This window comes from Nannospalax galili, unplaced genomic scaffold (genome assembly GCF_000622305.1).
Source record: "Nannospalax galili isolate Female #2095 unplaced genomic scaffold, S.galili_v1.0 scaffold469, whole genome shotgun sequence".
Taxonomy (NCBI): Eukaryota; Metazoa; Chordata; class Mammalia; order Rodentia; family Spalacidae; genus Nannospalax; species Nannospalax galili.
The window spans coordinates 2,208,634-2,217,558 of NW_008359443.1; the positions used below are offsets into that span (position 1 = coordinate 2,208,634).

An 8,925-nucleotide genomic window follows, 5' to 3' on the forward strand; every position below is an offset into this window, starting at 1 on the left:
GAATCTAGGGAAGCTGTGGGTATTTCTCCAAGCCATGTCCTTACATGAGAAAGCACCTTCAGGAAAGACTTAATGTGGGTGCAAAGTATTTTTATGAAAGTGTTACTTAAAAATGAACAAAAATAACTATGGGCGTAAATTCCTTAAGATTATAGCTCGTATACAGCTAGAAATCAAAATAAATTTATACATTAAACACAAACCAGAGAAGTTAAATGGACAAATTTACAAACTAAATATGAGTCAAACTCCAAAGTGAAGTCAAGGGAATGACAGCTGTGATTTACTGACAATTCCCAGCCTAAACGTGGCCCTCGGTGCCTCACTAACCTGCCCTCCCTTTTCAGTTTTGTTGAGACAAAATATTGCTCTGTAGCCGGGCATCCCTGAAACTCATTCTCAGGCTCAGGCTGAGGCCCAGTTCACAGCAGTTTTCCTGAGCCTCCCAAGTGCTGGGATTACAGGTGAGCACTGCTGTGCGCGGCTTCCCTGACCTTTCCGTGGAAGCTCTGAGTTTTCATGCTTTAAACTATAAAAGAGAAGTGGTTAAACAGAAGAATGAAAGACCTGCTAATAATATCACACAAGAAAACTGGGGAGCCAGTCATGTCATCTGATAAAAACGGGAAACGGACGACAGCAGACTATGCCACAAAGACTCGCTTAAGCCTGCAGCTCAGGACTCCGGGGGAGGTGGGTAGATGGGGCACACAGATGAACTCAGACTAAGACATATTAAGACAATCTAGGAACCAGCCTGGCATTTGTGTACCTGTAATTCCAGCTACTCAAGAGGCTGAGGCAGGAGAACCACAAGTTCAAGGTCCCCTGGGGCTTCCAAGTGAGTTCAGACCAGCCTAGGCAACTTAGTGAGGCCCTGTCTCAAAACACAAAGTCAAAGCGAAAGCTGAAGACACAGTCCAGGCGCAGAGCTCTTGCCTCACATGTTCAAGGCCCGCGGTTCAATCCTCAGCACTCTAAAAACAAACCTATTAAAAAAGATGTTTATTTATTTATTTAGTGTGTGTGTGTGTGTGTGTGTGTGTGTGTGTGTGTGTGATATGAGTACCCGTGTTTGCATGTGTGAGGATGGATATATGCAATTTCAGTTTTATTTGTGTGTGTGTGTGTGTGTGTGTGTGTGTGTGTGTGTGTGTGTGTGGTAAGGGGTTCCTGTGTGGAGGTCAGAGAACAGCTTTTAAATATCAGTTCTCTCCTTCCACCATGTGGATTCAGGTCCTTAGACTTGGTAGCAAGCACCTTTACCAGCCGAGCCATCTTACCAGCCCATAAACAAAAGCAAGACAAAGGCAATGAAAGGCTATGGAACTGGAGCTGGGTGTGAATTTCATCTCCATCATGGGCGTTGGCTGTACAAGTCCCTTGACTTCCTCCTCAGCATCTCTTCTCATCAATTACTATAGACAAGAGTCAGATAAAGTATGTGAGGTCCTCAATACACTGTGTTATTATGGTCTGTAGTGGGAAAAGCTCCGTGGCCGCTGGACAGAAGTGGAAGGTACGCGAACTGCCTCCAGCGACCCCCAGCTCAGTGATGGAAAGACAGCTGGAGGGCGTGAGGCACAGCCCACTGGAGGTGAGCTCTGGACACTGGGAACACCTGGATTTGTGACTTCAAACCTCAGGGACGTTGAGAGAAAAAGGAGGAAACTGGACTTTAAGTAAGGAGCCTCCCGCATCACAGCCCTCAAATGGTATTCTCAGTACCGCTGCTGGTTTCTGTACATTGTGTTACAAAGGACTTTTAAACAGCGACTTAGATACTTTGCTCTTCAGTGTGTAAATGTAAATAAATTGCAATACAGGACATCTTTTGTCTTGATATAAGAATTAGCCTGTCCAGTTTCTGCTGTTTACTGTTAAAAGTTGTTTTCACAAACTAAAAACTAACTAACTAAAGGAGTCTAGCTGTTTGTATTGTTGTAATATACAGAAATCAAATTTCTCTGGAACAGTTCTTTCTTTAATCTGGGAAAACCAAACCAAATATTTTAGGTTTGTGTGTGTGTGTGTGTGTGTGTGTGTGTGTGTGTACACCAGAGGTCAACACCAGGTGTCTCCCTCGATCCCTCTTCACCTGTTTGTTTTTGAGAGAGCCTCTCACTGAACCTGCAGCTCATGGATTCAGAGAGACTGGCCTATCAGTAAGGACCAGGGATCCTCCTGTCGCTGCAGCCCCCAGCACTGGGGTTAGGGGCACTCCTCTATACTTTTTACATGGATGCTGGAAGTCAGAACTCAGGTCCCATGTTTCTGTGGCACCACTTTACTGACTGAGCCATCTACCCTGCCGCAATTGTTTTAGTTTTTATATAAAGAAGCAAAATTATTTTCTGCTCTAGTGGAGCTCGCAGGGATCCTGGAGCTCCTGGGAGAGTTAAAACCCAGGGAGTTCAAAACACAGATGTGAGGCAGAAAAAGTTACACCCTGGAAAAACTGTGTTGCTTTAATTCAGGGGAAAAATAAAACCTGGGCTTGAGTTGCAAGAAAAGAGGAAGTTGTTCTGGCTTCCCTGCCCTGTGCAGCTGGGAAGGTTCGGAGAGGCCCCAAGGGAAAGGCAGGCACTCCAAACGTCCAGCAAGATTGACTGGAAAATCCTGACACAAGGAAACACTTCGACAGGTGACAGGATCTGCCTCAGAGCTAGCAGAGGCCACTCTGTGCCTCTCAGGGGCCCAGCAGCACTCAGACATCTCCGGAGGCCCCTAGAGAAAGTGGGCTGGCAGGACGGTGGGGTCCTGCCCTGGGCGTTATGGTCCTGCTCAGGATGGTGTGGCCCTCCCTAGCTGCAGGGTGCCTTCCAACCGGCAAATGGTGGCAAAGTGGTGAGGGAAAGGAAGCAGACGCCAAGCAGTCACTGTGATGATGGGCCAGGCAACGGGGTGCTGGGGACTCAGGAGCACTGAAGCCATGACAGCTTCAGGGGACAGGTGGTGTCATTATCAATTAGGCATTAAAAGTCAACTTGAAAAACAGCCCATTCACAGTGTCAATAAAATTCACACTATCAATAAAAATCCAGGCCAGTCACAAATCAATTTAACAAAAGAGAGAGGGTCAATAGCCAAGAAAACTGAGATCTTATTGATAGATTTGGAGCAAAACCTGAATTAATGAAAGAATATACCACATTTTATATATGTGCACACACACACACACACACACACACACACACACACACCCTCTATTAGTTAACCCCAAATTAATGCAACTCAAATGACAATCCAATGTTTGAAATAAATTTCAATTTCTCCTGTGAGAAAAAATAGCAGTACAGGAAGCCAGACAGAGGAGGGGAGGGGAGGAGGGGAGAGGAGAAAGGAAGATCTTGTTGCTGCCTTGCCAGATACCAGATACATAAAGCCATTTCAAAAAAAGTATTATGATGCTGACTGGGACTAGCAAAGCAGAACAGAGTTCAGAAAAGGCCAAGTAGAAACTTAATCTACGGCAACAGGGACCTGGTAACTCAGTGGAGACAGGATTGGATATTTATGCTGTCAACACCATTGGAAACCAATGTGGAAGAAACCAGACTATTTAACTCTTACTGTTCACAAAAATAATTCCAAATGGAACAAAGAGTAAGTTGAAAACCCATGTATTAGAAGAAAATTTAAGAAACTCTGTAACTTTTAGGGGGAAAAGACTTTTCCAAGTGAGTCAGATCCAAAACCCATGGAAAAACACCAGCATATATAATTACCTTTTTAAATGTATTTTTATTTTGTTTATGTACGTACATATATGTCTGTGTGAGTGTATGGCAGGTGTGTGGGTGCCTGCAGAGGCCAGAAGGCGGCACTGGATTACCCTGGGCTAGAGTTACAGGTGATGTGAGCCACCTAACATGGGTGGTAGAACTGAACCCAGGTCTTCTGCAAGAGCAACAAACCTCTTAACCACTGAACCATCTCTCCAGCCCCTAGTTTTAAGAGATTAAGTAAATAAAGTCTTCTAGCCCCAGGCCCTTCTGGAGCCAGGGTTCCCGTGCAGACATGGCCAAGTACAGGAAGCACACCACACACAACCAGTCTCGAAAATGGCACAGAAATGGCATCAAGAAACCACAGTCACAAAGATACGAATCTCTTCAGGGCGTAGACCCAAGTTCCTGAGGAACATGCGTTTTGCCAAGAAGTACAACAGGAAGGGTCTGAAGAAGATGCCGGCCACCAGCATGAAGGGCATGAGTGCACACAAGGCTGTCAAGGCCCCTGTGAAGCCCAAGGAGTTTAAGCCCAAGATGCCAAAGGGTCCCAACAGCAAGCTCTGCTCACTTGCTTTCGTCACCTGCCCCAAGCTTGGGAAGCGGATTCGAGGCTACATGGCGAAGGGTCAAGGCTGGGGCTCCAGCTCCAGCTAACACCCAGGCTGCAGCTCAGGCTCCCAAAGGAGCCCAGGCCCCCATGAAGGCCCCGTAATAAAGGTCTTTGCCAGTGTGAAGACAGACGGACTGGTGTGAGCTCCCTCCCCACTGTCTGCAGAGGGCTGGGGTCCTGTGCTGTTTTTACAAATAAATGTGAGGGCAAGATGTTAAAAAAAGAGAGAGAGATTAAGTAAATAAAGTAAAAAGTACTAATGATGGCCTAAGGAAAAAAACTATAATATATCAAAGAATAGGTTTAATTACTCTAATTGTCAAAGAACCATCTTAGTTTGATTTTAAAAAGGCAATGGAAGAAACCCAGCAAAAAATTAGGTGAAGGATAACAGGCTTCTTAGTGAAAGTAATCAGAAAGCCTGTGCAAAGATAGTCAGCATCCAATTTAATCAAGAAAATATGAAACAAACTTAAAGATGAGATATTTTCCATACTTGGAAAGCTGATGCAGGAAAATCACCATGAGTTCAAGGCCAGCCTGGGCTAGAGTGAGACTTGGTCTCAAAAAAATAAACAGATTTAAAAGAAACAAAAAGAATGATATTTTCTGACTGGCAAATTGTATGATATGAAAACTTAGAGTAAATCCATAAGCTTTGAATTGCTACAGTCTTTGAAGGAAGAAAACCAGATATTTCTGCTAAATTACAAAACATTCAAACCTGGGTCAGCCAGGTGACTCAGCAGGAAAATACAGCTGCCACCCGAGTCTGAAACCTAGGAGCCACATGGTAGAAAGAGGGAACTGGCACACGTGCTATGGTATGCACATACGTGTGTGTGTGTGTGTGTGTGTGTGTACCTGTGCTTGCACATACATACACACATGCAAAAATAAATATAAAAGTTTAAATATACAAACCCAGTAAATCATCTGAAAATCAATCCATTAGGAATAAACTTGCCAAGCCAGGCATGGTGGCACACGCCTTTAATCCCAGCACTTAGGAGACAGAGGCAGGTAGAGCTCTGTCAGTTCAAGGCCAGCCCGGTCTACATAGTGAGTTCCAGGACAGCTGGGGTTACAGGGAGACCCTGTCTCAAAAAGACAAAAAAAAACAAAGAAAGAAAGAAAGAAAGAAAGAAAGAAAGAAAGAAAGAAAGAAAGAAAAAAAATTTTGTCAGCATAAATGTTGATGTTAAGAATATCTGTTGCACATCTGGCTAAGGCTGAGATCCTAGCAGATAGCCTGGGAGGGTGGGTTCATACCTCCATTGGTTTAATGGCTCTGATCTCAGCAGACTGCCAGAGTCCCAAGTTCTGGCCTCCCTCTGGCCTCCCTCTGGCAGAGGGCCTGAGAATGCAGGGGACTGCCTGAGAGCGCCAGGATCCTGCCTCCACATGGGGAAGGAAGCATGAGTGTACCTGACTGGAACCTGAATTGGGCTTCTGTGGGTACTCCTGAATAGCTAATCTGAAGCCATCAGTTTCCTCCAAATTAAACCTGAGAGAACCTGGAACCCTGTACCAACCAGCTTCACATAACCAGTAGAGAAAGGATCTAGGCACCTGGATAATACAAACAGAGGCATACTTCAACTTAATTCTCATATCAAAATCATGAACAACAAAAGAAATTCACATGCCAAAATCACAACGAAATAATAATAAAAGAGAAAGCCAAAACACTATGTCCCCACCAAACACTTATCAATCCTGTAGAAGAGTTCTACAAGGAGAACCCCCTAGAGATAACCCACTGAATTTAAAAGAACAATCATAAACATGATCAAGGAATTCAATGAATTTAAAGAACACACGAACAAACAAATCAAAGAACTGAAAGAAGATAGGGATAAACTTCTGAATGAATTAGGAAAAGAGATAGAAACATTGAAGAAAACTCAGGCAGAAATGAAGAAGGTAGAGAAAAACTCAGTAAGCCAACTTGAAACAACAGGGGAAAGCCTCACCGCTAGAATGAATGAAATGGAAAACAGAATATCAACACTGGAGGATAAATTTGAAGAACTGGACCACTCAAGCAAAGATTACGAAAAAATTTTAAATACACAGGAATGGAATATGCAAGAGATGTGGGACACCTTGAAAACTCCAAATCTAAGTATCATAGGCATAGAGGAAGGAGAAGAATTTCAGGTAAATGGTATTGACCAGATCTTGAACAGGATTGTAGAAGAGAATTTCCTTAAATTAAGGAAAGATATCCCCATACAAATACAGGAAGCACATAGAACACCAAATAGACAGGATCAGAAAAGAAACTCCCCATGACACATCATACTAAAAACACTAATGTACAGAACAAAAAGAGAGAATACTGAAAAGAGCAAAAGAAAAACAAGTCACATACAAAGGAAAGGCCATCAGAATTACAGCTGACTTATCAATGCAAACTATGAAAGCCAGAAGAGCATGGACCAGCCAACGGACCAGGGGCGGTGGGGGGCGGCAGCAACAGCAACGGCCAGAGCAGGAGCAGGAGTCCCGGGAGGTGGCGCGTGGGAACTGGGCGCGACATGATGGGCTCGGCGGACCTGCCGGGGTCTGTGGGTCGCGAGGTGGCCGAAGCTCTCGGGGTCAGGCATCGGCCTGGGTACCAGCAGAGGCTGCCGATTTAAAGATCCCGCTCCTGCGGCTCCGCCCCATCCCGCCCCCAGGTGGCCAGCGCCAGGCCCGCCGAGACCCACCCAAGGCCAACAAGAAGTGGTGTCTGCGCATTCCAGTGGCAGGAGAGGAATGTCTGGGGCGAGGCGGCCAGCAGCTGCAGTGGTCACCGTTCACCCCGGCCGGGTGGGCTCGGCCGGGTGCCTCCTGGCCTGCTGCCTCCTTGTAAAACCCATCTCAGCCGAGGGGCGCCTTGGGAGAGCCTCAGCCTGCTCGACCCTCCTGTGCCAGCCAGGTCTGTGCTCTAGGGTCTCAGCTGAGGAACCCTGAGTTCTCTCTGCCTGCCGCATCATGAGTCCGCTTCCAGATGGAACTGCTCACACAACACACCTTTGTCCAGCCAAGTATCCCAAATTTTGCTTGAAGTCATCTTTTTTAGAAAGAAAAGGCCTCAGAGATTCTAGTGCATGAATAGAAAACTTTCATCCCAGTTTCAAACATTCGTAAACATTTGAACTTATATTCCCAGGAATAGGAAATCAAACATATGTTTCTCTCAGTGGGCCTCTTGTTAACTAGAAGAACAGCCTGTACCTAACTAAAGACTTCAAAAAGCTCTTCTGCATCCCACTTCCTCCCTGGAACAGTGACCCCACAGGCAGCACAGGGCTGGAGACTGCCTAGGAGACCCCACACTCACAGTGGGACAGAAGATGCACAAATGATGTACTGTCTAAGGGAACGTGGTGGATTAGATTAGAGACCTTTGTGGAGTAGGTTTCTAAAAGCCAGGGTGGCTGGTCTAAGTCTTCAAACAGGCCACTGAGCATGAGTTCCAACAGATAAAATGCAGTCTTTCTGTTGACACTGTTGCCGTCTGTGGTGGTTTGAATAAGTGTCCCGCAGAGGCTCAAGTACTTGAACTGGTCAGTGGCAGAGCTGTTTGGGAAAAATCATGGTGGTGCAGCCTTGCTGAAGGAAGCATGTCACTGGGCTCCGGCTTTGGGAGTTCATAGCCTTATCCCACTTCACCTTCTCGGCTTAGTGTTTGTGGATGAAGATGGGAGCTCTCTGCATTTGGCTTCTGACACCATGTCTGCTTGCTGCCATTTTTGTAAAACCATGATGGACTCTTCTCTTTTACATCTCCTAGGCACCAGTCAAGGACTTTCTTTTCTCCCTACACTTAAGAGTTATGCAATTTGGGAGTCTTTTAGCTAGACCCGCTGAAGGGGTACCCCAATTGCCTCACCCTATGTCTCTGTTCAGCATGGAAGAAGCCAGAGCATTCTGTGTCCAGATTCCCTGTCCGCAAGTTGGGTAACCTCTTCAGAGGTTGGTGTGATAAGAATAGGAGGTAGGACTTGGCTAGGCAGTAGGGTAAAAAGACTTCAAAGAAAAGTAGCCAGTTTCTTGGCTAAAACTCACAATATCCTTGGGCCTCTTACCAACTTACTCCATTCCAAAGGCCAAAAATGCCCAAAATATTTGGGAGCTTTTATCTAATCCTTATAATATTTTAGGGTTACCTCTTCAGAGGGGCAAATGTTAGAGTAACCAAAAGCCCCATAAAAAAATAAATCAAAGAAGAAGAAAGAGTACATGAAGTTATCAGAAAAAGTGATGAGATATTTGAAGAGTTGGAGAGGAGGGAGTAGGCATAGATTTGATCAAAACACCTTATATGCATGTATGAAATTCTCAATAAATTATTTATTAAAAAAAAAAAAAAGCAGGCCGAGCAAGGGACAGAGGAGCAAGCCAGTAAGTAGTGTTCCTCCATGGCCTGTGCTCCAGCTCCTGCCTCCAGGTTCCTGCCCTGAGTTCCTAAGCTTGGACCCCCTGATGAACTGTGACCTTGGCAATGTAAGTTGAATAAACCCTTTCCTCTCCCCACCCCAAAAAGAAGATAGGGATAAACTTCTGAATGAATTCACAAAAGAGATAGAA

At 45.2% G+C, this 8,925-nt stretch overlaps 1 pseudogene; it reads left to right on the forward strand.

Moving 5' to 3' along the window:
• Positions 1–4,010: 4,010 nt before the first annotated feature.
• On the forward strand, positions 4,011–4,446 carry LOC103725809 (annotated as a pseudogene).
• Positions 4,447–8,925: the final 4,479 nt, after the last annotated feature.